The sequence below is a fragment of the Notamacropus eugenii genome, chromosome 2 (genome assembly GCF_028372415.1).
Source record: "Notamacropus eugenii isolate mMacEug1 chromosome 2, mMacEug1.pri_v2, whole genome shotgun sequence".
NCBI lineage: Eukaryota > Metazoa > Chordata > Mammalia > Diprotodontia > Macropodidae > Notamacropus > Notamacropus eugenii.
This window is the reverse complement of record NC_092873.1, coordinates 54661625-54675704: the sequence shown is the minus strand read 5'-3', so window position 1 is coordinate 54675704 and position 14080 is coordinate 54661625. Positions and strand designations below refer to the sequence as shown.

The window sequence follows — 14080 nt, the reverse complement described above, 5'->3', positions numbered from 1 at the left end:
CTTCACCTCACATAGCTGTTATTCTATTTTATTTTTCAAAACAGTTCAAGACAATTTTTAGCATTCATTTTTACAAGATTTTGAGATGCAGATTTTTCTCCCTCCTTCTCTGCCAGGCCTAGAGGCCTGTGTGGGCTACCCGAGTCTTTCTTACCTCACCTCCGAGGTCTTCAGCTGGCCACGCCGGATGCACATATGAGAGAAAGGACGTTCCAGAGTTGAACAAGGGTTGAGCTTTATTTCAGGGTCTAGTTACAAGTGCAGGGGGGTCTTCCTTAGGAGGAAGAGGGGGAGATTTCCTAAGGAGGCTAGGATCTTAAGGGATTGGAAGTAGAAGTACAAGCGGGGAGAGAGGGGGAGGGGAGAGAGAAAGGAAGAAAAGCGGAGCCTACTGTCCTCTTGGCTCCACATGTGCTAAGAGAACTTTCAGGCTTCCTCAATCCTACTTAACTCTCCAGCAGCATAGTTTGCATCTAAATACCGTGCTGTTAGATAACAATAGTGTGCCCAGATCCGGGACGACCTCGAGGGCAGGGAGACTCCACCCATCACGTATCTCCCTGGGAGAGGCGGAAATACCCGAGCTAGCTCGGTTCACCTCGATCCCCTGCCGTTTCCTGGGGGGGTCTCGTGAGAGCTCTAAGATTTAGAAGCTCCCACCTTTACCCACCCGAGACTGTCCACACGGAATTGAGCTTCCAATCCCAACATCTCCCCTTCTTTGTTATGCGCGGAGCACACCTGGCTCTAGAGCAAACAGTGGCTGGAGGCTGAGTGGATTAGGAAGGCCTTCAGCATATGAGTACCCTACAACAAGACTTCATTCACACAGAAATCTGCAGCTAGCACAACTGACAAAGGGAGGCATCAAATAAAACAAAGATGAAACTAAATGGCTGAGTTACAACAGGGGAAGTGCAATCAACTAATCCCAAAGCATATTTTAAGAGGAGCAGCTGGTGTAGGCGCCTTACACGTCACAACCCCCTTAATCTTGCAAATGGATCTATACAAGTGGAAAATTGGTCACCTCCTCCCCCTCCAAGTGTCTGAGTCTGTGATATCAAAGTCCTCCTTCAGCCGGTGGAAAGAGATGCCTAGATGGGAAGCTGTCAGCAGCAGTGTCTGTGGTTGTGATGAGTGCTGCCTCCTCTCTGGGCAGCAAGGTTAAAGCTGTCAGCAGCAGGCTCAGGTGGTGTATGATCCTTCTCCGGGGTCTCTGGGCTCTCCGGGGTCTCCGCCTCCTGCGTCTCCGCCGTCTCCGACATCGGTTCCCACCTACGGATCCTTCTAATGGGAATCCACGCATGACCTTTTCCTATGGAGACAAACATACCCTGGACCCCATATTAGTATCTTATACGGACCTTTCCATTTCCCTGAGGCCATATCCTTTACCATGGCCCATGTGTCTTTATATCCAGCCTGGGTATTACTTTCCTTGCGGGGTTGTCTTGGAAAAGTCACAAAATGTCTCATAGCTGGAGTAGTATGTAAGTTTCTTGAGATATGCAAAAAATTGTGTGTATACACAGCTGTATCAAGCTCTGATTGTGTTAGGCGACCTTTTCCCCTTCTTTGTTTAGCGAGGATCGCCTTTAAGGTAAAATTGATAAGAATGCATAGTGGCTGTTTATTTTGGTATAGCTGCTGCCAGGTGCTTACAAATGCTTGATTAACATCTGTAAGGAACCTGAACTTTACGGATTTTTTCTTTATAACAAACACAGGAGCATTCCAGGGTGCTGATTGCTCCTTAACCAGTATCTGTAGTGCCTGGAGTTTTTCTGGAGTCAGAGGCCATTGCTCCACCCAAATCGCGGTGTCTGACTTCCAATTCAAGGGTGGGGACTCCAGTACAACAGCAATGGCCCTTACTAAAAATTTGATAACCTCATCCCGAGGCGGCTCATAATGTCTCTGCCCCAGATGTTAAAACTAAGTCCTGGAATCACCAATGGCCATACAGTCCCTTGGCGATCCTCTGCCTCCCACTTTACTGGGTGCATTGTCTCTAAGGTATTTTGGCACCCTCCTATTCCCCACACTGGTCTCTGGCTTTCTTTAAGCTTCCAGTGCCGGGGTACTGAGCGACCTCTAAGGCAGGCCCTATCCGCTCCAGTATGGAGCGTGCTATAAGGAGGCGCAGAGGGAAGGGACGGCGTATTCTCCCCTGCCTCGCCTTTCCCATCCGCTAGATGGAGCTCCGAACCTATTTTTTCTCTACACTCCTTAACTTTCTGCTCGCCTTTCTGCTTGCCTAGGTCCTCCCCTCCCCTCTCTCCGCTTCCACTCTCTTTCCAATCCCGCCCTGGCCTCTCCGGCCCTTCCTTACAAAATTCTTGGAGGTCGTTTAACTCTATTGTGACCCCCGCCTCCCTGCATTCCCTGTGAAGTGTCTCAGCCCAGACCTCCTGTTCCTCTGGCTTTATTACTGGCAATCGATCTCTGCCCTTTTCCCAGGGGTGTGGGAAGCTTCTCTCACTCTTTCTCTCCTTCCGAATCTAGGATTCGGGACTCGCTTCTTTCACAGCCCCTTCCGGGTGTTCCCCCCAAAACACCCAGGATTATCTGCGCTCCCAATCCCTGTTGGGGCGCCAACTGCCAGGCCTAGAGGCCTGTGTGGGCTACCCGAGTCTTTCTTACCTCACCTCCGAGGTCTTCGGCTGGCCACGCCGGATACACATATGAGAGAAAGGACGTTCCAGAGTCGAACAAGGGTTGAGCTTTATTTCAGGGTCTAGTTACAAGTGCAGGGGGGTCTTCCTTAGGAGGAAGAGGGGGAGATTTCCTAAGGAGGCTAAGATCTTAAGGGATTGGAAGTAGAAGTACAAGCGGGGAGAGAGGGGGAGGGGAGAGAGGAAAGAAGAAAAGCGGAGCCTACTGTCCTCTTGGCTCCTTACGTGCTAAGAGAACTTTCAGGCTTCCTCAATCCTACTTAACTCTCCAGCAGCATAGTTTGCATCTAAATACCGTGCTGTTAGATAACAATAGTGTGCCCAGATCCGGGACGACCTCGAGGGCAGGGAGACTCCACCCATCACGTATCTCCCTGGGAGAGGCGGAAATACCCGAGCTAGCTCGGTTCACCTCGATCCCCTGCCGTTTCCTGGGGGGGGTCTCGTGAGAGCTCTAAGATTTAGAAGCTCCCACCTTTACCCGCCCGAGACTGTCCACACGGAATTGAGCTTCCAATCCCAACACTTCTCCTCCCCTCTTCCTAAAATGGTATGCAATTGGATATAGGTTATACATGTGCTGTCATGTAAGACATATTTCCATATTAGTAGCAGTTTTTTCATATCTCTGTAGCATACTTTAATATTATTGTGCTTTCCCCTTAATTTGTGGTGCAGTAGGTAGAGCACCAGGTCTCAGATCAGGAAGACCTAAGTTCAAAATCTGACCTCAGACTACTCAGACACTTAATAGCTGTGTGACCCTGAACAAGTCACTTCATCTTGTTTGCCTTAGTTTCCTCATCTATAAAATGAGCTAAAGAAGGAAATGGCAAATCACTTTACCAGGGTCTTTGCTAAGAAAATCCCTAATGGGGTCACAAAGAGTTGGTCCTGACTGACATGACTGAACAACAGTAACCACAGTAAATGGATGTCTGATTCCCCACCCTCCCTCCCTTCCCCCCACCATTGGACTACAAGATCCATGAAATCAGGAATCCTGTGTCATCCAAGTTTTGTATCTCTCCCAGTGCCTCCCACAGCAGGCACTTGAGAAATGTTCTGTTGGATTTGTGTTGTAACTGGGATTCTTGGTCATCTATAGGTTAGACTAGATGAGGGTTTGGCAGACTAGGGCCTGGCCTTCCCCATTTATGTGGCCTGGGAACTAAGAATGACTTTTGCATTTTTAAATTAAGTTTTATTCTGTTTAATTTTTTTTAGCCCCAGGGTGACACAGAAACCAGCCACAGGTCGATTTACCTCTGAGGCTCAGTTTGAGGTTCCCTGCAGCTCTGAGATTCTGGGGGTGGGGCTTTCAGCTTAAATGTTGCTCTGGTTATGCCTGTGGTGATCAATTAGAAACACAAGGGGATGACATTTACCTTAGAGGCAGTGAATTGCAGGAGACAGCTTATTTCACATTCATAGTCACCTTTGGTTTTTTTAAGTTTGTTCCCCAAACTGAGGATAAAAATTTAATGGAGACTAACATTTTGTGTCCTTCCCTAAAGAATAAGGATACGGTACTGGACTTGGATTCAGGAAGACCCGAGTTCAAATCTAGCACTTACCAGCTGCATGACCTGGGCAAGTCCCTGAACCCCTTCAGTTTCCCCCTCTGTAAAATGGGGATGAGAGTAGCTCACACCCCATTGGGTTTTATGAGAATCAAATGAGATACTGTCTGTAAAATCCTTCATAAAATTTCAAAGCACTGTTGTAATGCCAGCTACTCTTACTAAAACTTCACAAAGACAGATACAAATTTTTATACGTAATAATTATCCAAGGAATCCAGGGAATTACATATTATCGCAAATTAGGACTGGGGATAATATATATTAAATTATTGATAATATTGGTTGCCTTTTTAGAAAGTAGGCATGCTTTGGAGGGCTAATTCTGATGGCCAATGTCTCACAGGAAAACTTTCCTGGTCACTTGTCCTTGATTTTTTTTTGTTGTGACACATTTTCCCCTATTTAGTAGATCCTGTCACTATTGCTTCACTCTTCATTCTTCAGAAAGCACCATTCAGCCATCTTCAGCAGGAGGAGCAGGGGGTCTGGCTTACCTTTCAGGCTCTGCCAAGCCCTGTGCTCCATTGGCAAGGGGCTTAACCTCTCTGGGCCTGTTTCCTCATCCAGGTGGTGCTTCAGAGCACCTCTAGGTCTGCAGCTGTTACTGATGTGATTCTGACTTTCGTGGGAGTTTGAGGAGGAAGACTGTCTTGAACCTGGTGATCTTGCTGATTTTTATTTGTTCTCCTCCCAAGCCCTTTTCTCAGAATGTCAAGGACAGCTTTGAGGAAGTGAAGTGGGGGGGCTGAGGCTGGCTGGGGTTTGCAGACAGGCTTTCACAACTGAGCTCATTATCTTTTCTCCAGACCAAATTTGCTTGTTGGCTGTTTTCTCTTAAACTCTTTATTTCTTTTAATGAAACATAGAATTGGGAGGAACCTTCGACATCATCTGGTCTCATATTTGTCTGGACAAGAATCCTTCCTCCAGTCTCCTCCATGTGACACTGTGCAGAGATAGGGATCCAACAGTGCCTACTTACCTATGTTTGCACTCTCTTGCATCCAAGATTTGAGTTTTGCAATATCTTGTCTGTTTCTCCTCTATTCTTTTCCCATTACCGTGTCCTGTTAAGTGGTTTCTGGGTGAAAACAGGAATGTGTTTGATATTTTTAGGAGTCAGTGACATTCAAAGATGTGGCTATGGACTTCACTCAGGAAGAATGGAAGCTACTGAACTCTGCCCAGAGGGATTTGTACAGGGATATGATGCTGGAGAACTATAGGGACCTAGTTTCATTAGGTAAGGGCAATCTCCCTTTGTTCAGAATGTCATCCTGGGACTGCCCTCAGTTGTGGAAAAAAAAAAACAAACAAAAAACTACTCTGGGGCTTCTGAAATACTTGGCCTACCTTGAGCTGGGCTTTGTCTTCAGGGATCCCTTTTGGACATGGACATATAAGGGGCTTCAGCTCCTTTTTCTCAGGTGAGCTGTCTTTATATTGCATATGAAACTGCTCCATTGCATAGACCTGAACCTTAACCATCATCTTTGTGAGGTCCTGAAAATCAGTGGGCCAGGCTGGATTCCTGGGACTATTGCTCTGGCCATATAGCATGTGTGGACCCAAGTTCTATGTCTTTTCCCATGAGCAGGACATCCAGTTTCCAAACCAGATGTGATCTTGTTGGAGCAAGGAGAAGAGCCCTAAATGGTGGGGAGATCAGTTTCAAGAAATACCTTTCCAGGTGAGTAACTGAGAACTAGGCAGTGGGAGGCCACAATCATAAAGGCTGGAATCTTGGCAACGTTCTGTGGGTAGCACTCGCATAGGCCTGTGTGGAAGCTGAGGTCAGTTGGCATGAACCTTGAGCTAGTACAGGGTTGAGTTTTACGTGACCTCAGCCGACTCCTGTTCTGATAGCAGCCCAACCACTGAATTCCTGTAATGGGTTCTTCCAGGCTTGTGCTCCAATACTTCCATTGCCAGAGAGCTCACTCATTGTTCTGCTTTTTCATTTTGGATGGTTCTATTGGCAAGGACTTTATATTGAGCTGGTGGCGATTGGCTTGCTCATCATTTCTCCCCCTTCTCCTTTCAGTCCTGTGGCTATCCACGCCGATCACAGCAGAGTCAGGACAGGACAACCCTTCCCATCGTTGGTGACAGCCGTCACACCTCACCCCCACTTTTACTCCTCTTCTCACGCTTTCCTCTGGACACAGAGGAGTACTTGAAATCCAGGGCGTGCCTCTTACTGTGGATCCCACTCCTTGCCTCTTTGTGGCGTATTTAGTGTCCTGTTGATGGGATCCTTCCATTTTCCTTCATTCATTTCTTTGCTCAGTGCCCTGAATTTTGGGTTTTCCTCCCAGATTCCTTTCCTTTTACAAACAGGTTCTTGTGGCTGAGGATGCCTTTCTCTGTTGTCCTTGAATTTCTCCCTGTTGTCCACCCTTCTTCTGCCTGACATGTGCTTGACATTGCATGTCCTTGTCTGACTCACTTCTCCTGCTTCCCTGGCTTTTCTTCCTCCTCTGGCTCATGTGGACTGAAAGGACTCACCCAGGACTCAGGTTTCCCTTCTTTCTCTACAGTCACTCTTTCTGAGCTTGTCCATTTGGATCCCTTTGGCTCTCCCTTCATTGCTGCCAGCTGACAGAGTTGCTCTGTCACAACAATTGTGACAGTCTACACAAGTTGCCAGTGTTTAAGTCCTTAAAATAGAGGGGTCACCTGAGAAGAGGGGTCAGAACTACCTCTTCTCTGTCCAAAGAGATGAAAGATTATCATTGATCTCCGAACCCCAAGCCCCAAAATGATTTAATTATCTCCAAGGTCTCATCACTTAATTCAGTGGGGAAAACAAGACTCTCCAGCGGTTTGAATAAACATGGGAACGTGTTCTTCCAGGTTTCAAAATTCTCACTGAATTCTCCCATGCTCAGAAACATACAGGAATTCCCTGTGTCCAGCAGCAGCATAGTGTCTAAGCTGTATTTCCCTCAACTCTCCACTAGGCATATTCAGGCCAGTTTTGTTGCCTTTCCCTTGCTGTGATGGGCTCTTCCAGGATGTATGGTAGCTTCCAGTGTGGTCTGCCCCTTCCTGAACTAGGTCTCTGCCTGCCCCAGTGCCCCAGAATTATGCATGAAGTAAAGGGTAGGCTTTCTCCTTCATGGGAGAAATACTTGGCCTAATTTGGGAGTCAGTGGCATTCAAAGATGTGGCTGTGGACTTCATTCAGGAAGAATGGAGGCACCTGGATTCTGCCCAGAGGGACTTGTACAGGGATGTGATGCAATGTCCTTTGCCCTCCAAGTTAACAGGAAGAAACTGAACTGTTAAATTAGCAGAAGGTTTCAAGGTAAAGGGCCAGAAGGGAGCCCCGGCCTGTTCTGGAGGGTAGAAGAACATAGAGAAACTGGGGAAGAAGAGCCATGTGGACATTTGGAGCTAAGTTATTGAGATGGAGGTGGCTCCCCTGTGGAGGGAGGGGGGAAGTAGGAAGCAACTGTTTGCAGACTCAGGAATGCTGTGGACATATGGACTGTCAGGAGAGTCAGAGGAAGAAGAGGTGTATAGGGTGGTTGCTGGTGGCTGCTTTGCAGGAGTACAGAAGTAGTGATTTGTTAGATCTGATGTGAATGACAGCTCTCACCCAGGCATGTACCTAGGCCATGATAGAGAAACTTCTAAGATTGGTCACATCTGATGACTATTATCAGCTTCTGGAAATTCATGTTGGAATAAGTGATACTGCCAGAAAAGAAATGGAAACTATGGTGGATTCGGATTGGTGGAAGTCGGAGGCGAGAAACTGAAGACTACTTAAGGGAGGTAGAAAGCTGGTTAAAAAGATAGTATCTGAAAATAGAAGTTGGATTTCTGAGTTACTGGTGAAAGAAAATGCAGGAACATCCCAACTCTTTGCCAGGAATGCATCAAAACTAAGGCGGGCTTGTAAAATATAGATTTGCTGTAAGTTTTGTACATATTATCAGCAGGGCTTTAGGATAAAGGTGGAGACAGAAGCAAAAATCTGCGGCTGTATATAGAACAAGTAAGACTTATATAAGTGATTATAACATAGGAAAAAGTGATAGTAATAGATGATGAAGGAAAGGCAGAACTATTCAACTATTTTAGCTTCTGTTTTTTTTTGTTTTTTTGTTTTTTGTTTTTTGTTTTTTACCAAGAACAATGATCTCTGGACTGAGAAATATAGAACAGAAATTGCTACCAGGGAATTAAACCCAAGATAGCAGAGACAGGGATAGAATATCCAGTTTCCTTCAACCAGTTGAACTCAGGAGGTGCAGATTAAGTACATTTTAAGAGGATGCTATTGCAGAAATACTGACAATGATCAATGAAAAAAAACACAGAAAGTTGGAGAAGAGTTGTAGACTTGGAAATGAGAAAGTGTTGTCTTGATTTTCAAAATGAGAGGTGATAGAACCATCAAACATACAGGTAGTTAAGTTTGATTTCTTGACAAAATTCTGAAGTTGTTATTGAAGGGCTGGTTTCTGAACAATTAGAAAGGGAAGCAGTGATCATTAAGAGCCAGCCTGGATTAATCGAGAACAGGTGTCATATTTGTTGAATTAGATAGTCTCAATCATTTTTTTACAGAATTATCAATTGGTATCAATTGGAAAATGCTGTGGAAAGATTATACTTAGATTTCAGCAAATAATTTTTATTTCTCATGCTAGGTTTGAAGATGAAATATAGAGATTTTGGTTAGATAAGAGCACCCTTGGGAAGATTTGGTGCTCTTTGAACAACTGGACACAAAGGACAGTCAGTGCATCAATGTCAGTGTGAGGACAGATCTCTTAACACCTCAAGAGTCTGTCCTTGGTTTTCTGTCACTATCTGTATGAATTACTTGGATCAGGGCATAGACATTATACTTAACAAATTTGCAAATGACACAAAGGTGGGAGGATTGATAAGACTTTGCCTTGGAGAATCAAGATCTCAGAAGACCCTGACAGGCTGGAGTGATGATGGGTCAAATGTTGTAAGACTCCTAATATGAATAAATGTGAAGTTTGGTGTGAGTCACAAAGTATAAGACAGAGGAAGCTCACCATCTCTCCTTGTGCAGTAGATCTAGGGACTTGAGTAAAACATAAGCTTGAAGTGAGTTGACTGTTAGAGGGCAAACAAAAATGTGAACTCAGGCAAAGCATCTGTAAGAAGGGAAGCCACAGAGCAACAGCCTTGTTATAGTCTACCTTGGGTCCAGGTTTGGAATATTGGATTTAGTATTAAGTGTGACATTGTGAGAAAGATGTCAGTAGGTGGACTGGGGAGGGGAGTGGAAAATCCGCTGTGCCAAGGACCTGCTGATAGAACATGGAGTGTTCAGCCTGAGAGAGACTTGGTGCAAGGGCCTGCTAGCTTGTCCAGGAAGATGGGTTAGACTTGTGCTTGTCCTTGGAGGGTGGAGCCAAGAGCTGCGAGTGGAATTTTCTGGGAGACAGTTTTCAGTTCCACAGATCTTCTTGAATAGAGATGTCCACAAGTAGACTATGCTGCTCTCAGCAGCCCTGGACTAGCTATCAGTGGAGCCCTTCGAACTGAGGCCAGATGACTGCCTTAGCATGTTGTTGAAGGACTTCCTACTCCTGTTTACATTAGATTCTATTATCTGAGATTCCTTCAGACTCCAAGATGCCAAGAGTGTGCAGAGAAGCAAAGAGGGGACATGGCATCAGCAGCAGCTCAGAGAGAGCTAAAAGATGCCATTGGAATTGGTGAGGAGGGTGCTGAAGACCATTGTGATCATAGACTCAGTACAGTGATGGGGAAAAACCAGATTGGAGTGATTGGGATGTGGCTGATGAAATAGACACATAGAAAAATTGAAAGAAGATTTGGGAAGAATTAGGAAAAGCACATGATAAGACAGTTTGGAAAGATCCATTGGGGAGAGATAGGAGATACACAAAAGGTAAAGTTGTTTTCTGAGGTGAGTAGAGGAAAGTGGGGGATGGGGAGCAGGGTTAGCATTTCCTCTCTAGCAGGAGGGAGGTTGAATGGATGATGGTAATGTGGCTTCTGGTGCAAATAAGATAAGGTATGGGAAGTGTCTTATAAATTCTGAAGAGCTTCAGAAATGTCAGTCATTTTTGTTTGAATGCAGAGATGTTTTAAGGAAAGGTGTCAGAAGCTTTTGTCAACTGACCCCATGCTCTTCAGTGATAGAAAAGGCCGAGTCAGGGTCTGGACAGCCACTGTGAATGATGAATAGGCATTCAGTAAAAGAGGAGAGAATGATTAGAGGCAGTTAAGTCTTAGCTGAGGTCATAGCTCATAAATGTATAGTTTTGATTTACTTTAATTCTTCCTAAAATACGCATAAAAAGAAATTTGATTTTGTGATTTCAGCAATCTAGGGAGAAGGAAAAGAGGATCGGTACGGGAGAGGGCAGATCGGAATCCTTCCCAGGCCTTTCCTGTTTCCTTTCTAAATGGTAACTTAGGGTGTGACCCTTTCTCCTGCCTACCCTTTCCTTACCCTTTTCTCTCTGGAAATTTAATTGAGACACATCTTATTGAAATGATTAGTGAGGAACAGTGTAATGGGCCTCATGTTCATGTGGTCCCTTCTTCTATTTTATGGAGTTTATATCAGTCCTCAAAGAGATAGGACTACCAGATCATCTTACTTGTCTTCTGAGGAACCTGTATGTGGGTCAAGAAGCAACTAATTAGAACTGAACATGGAACAACTGATTGGTTTAAGATTGGAAAAGGAGTTCCACAAGGCTGCATATTGTCACCTTATTTAACTTATATGCAGAAAAGATCCAAAGAAATGTCAGACTGGATAAATCAAAAGCTGGAATTAAGGTTGCAGGGTAGAAATATCAGCTATCTCAGCTGTGTAGACGATTTCACTCCAATGACAGAAAATAAAGAAGAATTAAGAAGTCCCTTGATGAGGTGAAAGAAGAGAGTGTAAAAGTTGACTTGAAGCTTAACATAAAAAAAAAAAAACCCAAACTAACATCTTGGCAAGTCCCATCAGTTCCTGGCAGATAAAGGAAGAAGATACGGACACAGCATCAGATTTTGTATTCTTAGGCTAAAAGATCAATGCAGATAGTGACAGCAACCATGAAATTAAAAGACACATCTTCCTTGGAAGGAAAGCTATGGCAAACCTGGACAGCATACCAAAAGCAAAGGTCTGTATAGTCAAAGCTATGGTAATGTATGGCTGTAAGAGTTGAATTGTAAGGAAAGCTGAATACCACACAAGCTATACTTCTAAATTGTGGGACTGGAGAAGACTTTTGAGCATCCTTTGGACAGCAAGGAGATCAAATCAATTAATACTTCGAGAAATTAATTCAGGCTATTCACTGGAAGGTCAAATACTGAAGCTGGGGCAGAAATTCTTTGGCTAGGTAAGGAGAAGACAGAACTCACTGGAAAAGACTCTAATGTTGGAAAAGATTGAAGGCAAAAGGAAAAGGTGACAGCAGAGGATGAGATGGATAGATAATGTCATGGAAGCAAGGAACATGAACTTGGATAGACTTGGACCCATAGGGAAGGATAGAAGGGCCTGGTGGGCTGTGGTCAATGGGGTCATGAAGAGGCGGGTGTGACTGAATAACAACACATCAGATTATTCTTGTTTGGTCATTTTGGTTGTGGCCAACTCTTCATGGCCCCATTTGGGGTTTTCCTGGCAAAAGTGGTTTGCCATTTCCCTTTTCAGTGTGCTTTACAGATGAGGAAACTAAAGCAAACAGGTTTAAGTGACTTGCCCAGGGTCACACAGCTAGTGAGTGATTCAGACAGGATTTGAATTCACTTCTTCCAAACTCCTTATTCAACATCAGAGAATTCATACTGCGGAGAAGCCTTATGAATGTATTGCATGTGGCAAAGCTTTCAGACGTAGTACACATCTTACTGAACATCAGAAAATTCATACTGAAGAGAAACCCTATCAGTGTAATGAATGTGGTAAAGCCTTCAGGTGGAGAACACTTCTTACTCAACATCAGAGAATTCATACTGGAGAAAAGCCCTATGAATGTAATGACTGTAGGAAGTCCTTCAGGTGGAGTACAGCACTTATTCAACATCAGAGAATCCATACTGGAGAGAAGCCCTATGAATGTCGGGAATGTGGAGAAGTCTTCAGGTGGAGTATAGCTTTTGCCCAGCACTAGAAATTTCATACTGGAGAAAAACCCTATGAATGTCCTGAGCGTGGAAAAACCTTCAGTCAAATTATTCATCTCATCCAGCATCAGAGAATCCATATGGGAGAGAAACCTTATAAATGCAGTGAATGTGGGAAGGACTTCAGATGGAGCACACATCTCACTGAACGTTGGAAAATCCATACTGGAGAGAGAGCCTGTGAATGCAGAGAGTGTGGGAAAGCCTTCAGGTGCAGCTCAGCACTGATCAGACATCAGAAATTTCACAGTGGCAAATAATCCTGGGAGTGTAGTGGATGAGGATATGTTGTCCTGCAGAGTCATTCATTCAAGATATGGTGTTTCATAGTTCTGCTTTAGAGAAGCAGGGTGACTTACTGGGGAAAGCATTGAACTGAGAGTCAAGAGATACCTGAGTTCAAATCCCAGTCCTGCCCAGTATTGACTTGTGTAACCAAGGGCAAGTCACATAATATCTCTGAGCCTCATTTTCCTCTTTCATAAAATAAGAATATCACTGGTCTTGCACTCTCTACCTCACAGTATTATTGTGATGAAAGTGTTCCATACATGTGAGTTATTTGTTACTAGATTTGGGAAGGCGGCAAGCAAATTACTTTCCCTGCTTAATTTCCTTCTTACCTATTATTGCCAAGGGAATTGCCAAGCACTGATCCGAGTTCTGCAATTAAAAGCTACTAAATGGCAAAATTGTTATCCCCAACCCCAAATAATCGTCAGGCTGAATAGCTAAATCTAAAGAATGATAAAGTAGCGTGAACTGGAAGACAATAACTTTTAAAATAAAGTTGCCAAATAAGTGTCGGCTGGTCTAACATTTATATGAGGTCAGTGTGCATTAAAACAAATCTTATTTGGCTGTCGTGTAGTGACATGAGTAGTTTTTGATGTCAGCACGGTTCCTGACATTGTCTTTATGACAATGAACCATTAAAGGTATATTTGTTGGATGTTAAACTTTCTAAAATGTAATCGAGTTGATTAAATAGACTAAAAAAGGAGCAAGCTATTATCAACTGTCTAATGTGGTGTCCTCATGTACTGTGCACAGTTCTGATGTCACCTCTTCATAATTACTGCTTTATTTTATACTGTAGCATATCAGAGGAGATCACAGAGCTTGACAGTTGAAAAGGGCCTCCAAGGTGCATCATCTGGTCCTTTGGACAGCATTTCCACTCTCTGCAATCTTTCTGAATGTGACCCCATTAAAGTCTTCCAGTGATAGGGAATCTATTACTGACCCCAATTTTAGAGTACCCTAATTCTTAGGAAGTTTTTCCTTACATTAAGCCAAAATTTCCTTTGGTATAGCTTTCAACTGTTATGCTTACTTTGGGACTTTGGAACCAAGTAGAACCTGTCTAATCTTAAAGTCTTAGGGCAGTTTGAGGCTTTATTAGCTTTTTTGGGGTGCTGTGTGGTTGACAGTGTCATAATAGCCTCAGTATCTCTTTATTAGGCTATAATATGATTATAATGAATTTATATATAAACTATATCCCTAGTTCCTTCATTTGATACCTGGCTAGGGTGGCCTGAAGCCCACTAGTATTTCTGGTCTCTCTCTTCTGGACATGCTCCACTTTATTAATGCCCTTCCTAAAATCTAATACTTACCTCTTCAAAACCAGATACAGCCTTTCAACTA

The 14080-nt window shown here is 44.1% G+C and overlaps 1 pseudogene; it reads left to right on the top strand.

Moving 5' to 3' along the window:
* Nucleotides 1-9929: 9929 nt before the first annotated feature.
* LOC140522624 (uncharacterized) lies at nt 9930-12708 on the top strand (annotated as a pseudogene).
* Nucleotides 12709-14080: the final 1372 nt, after the last annotated feature.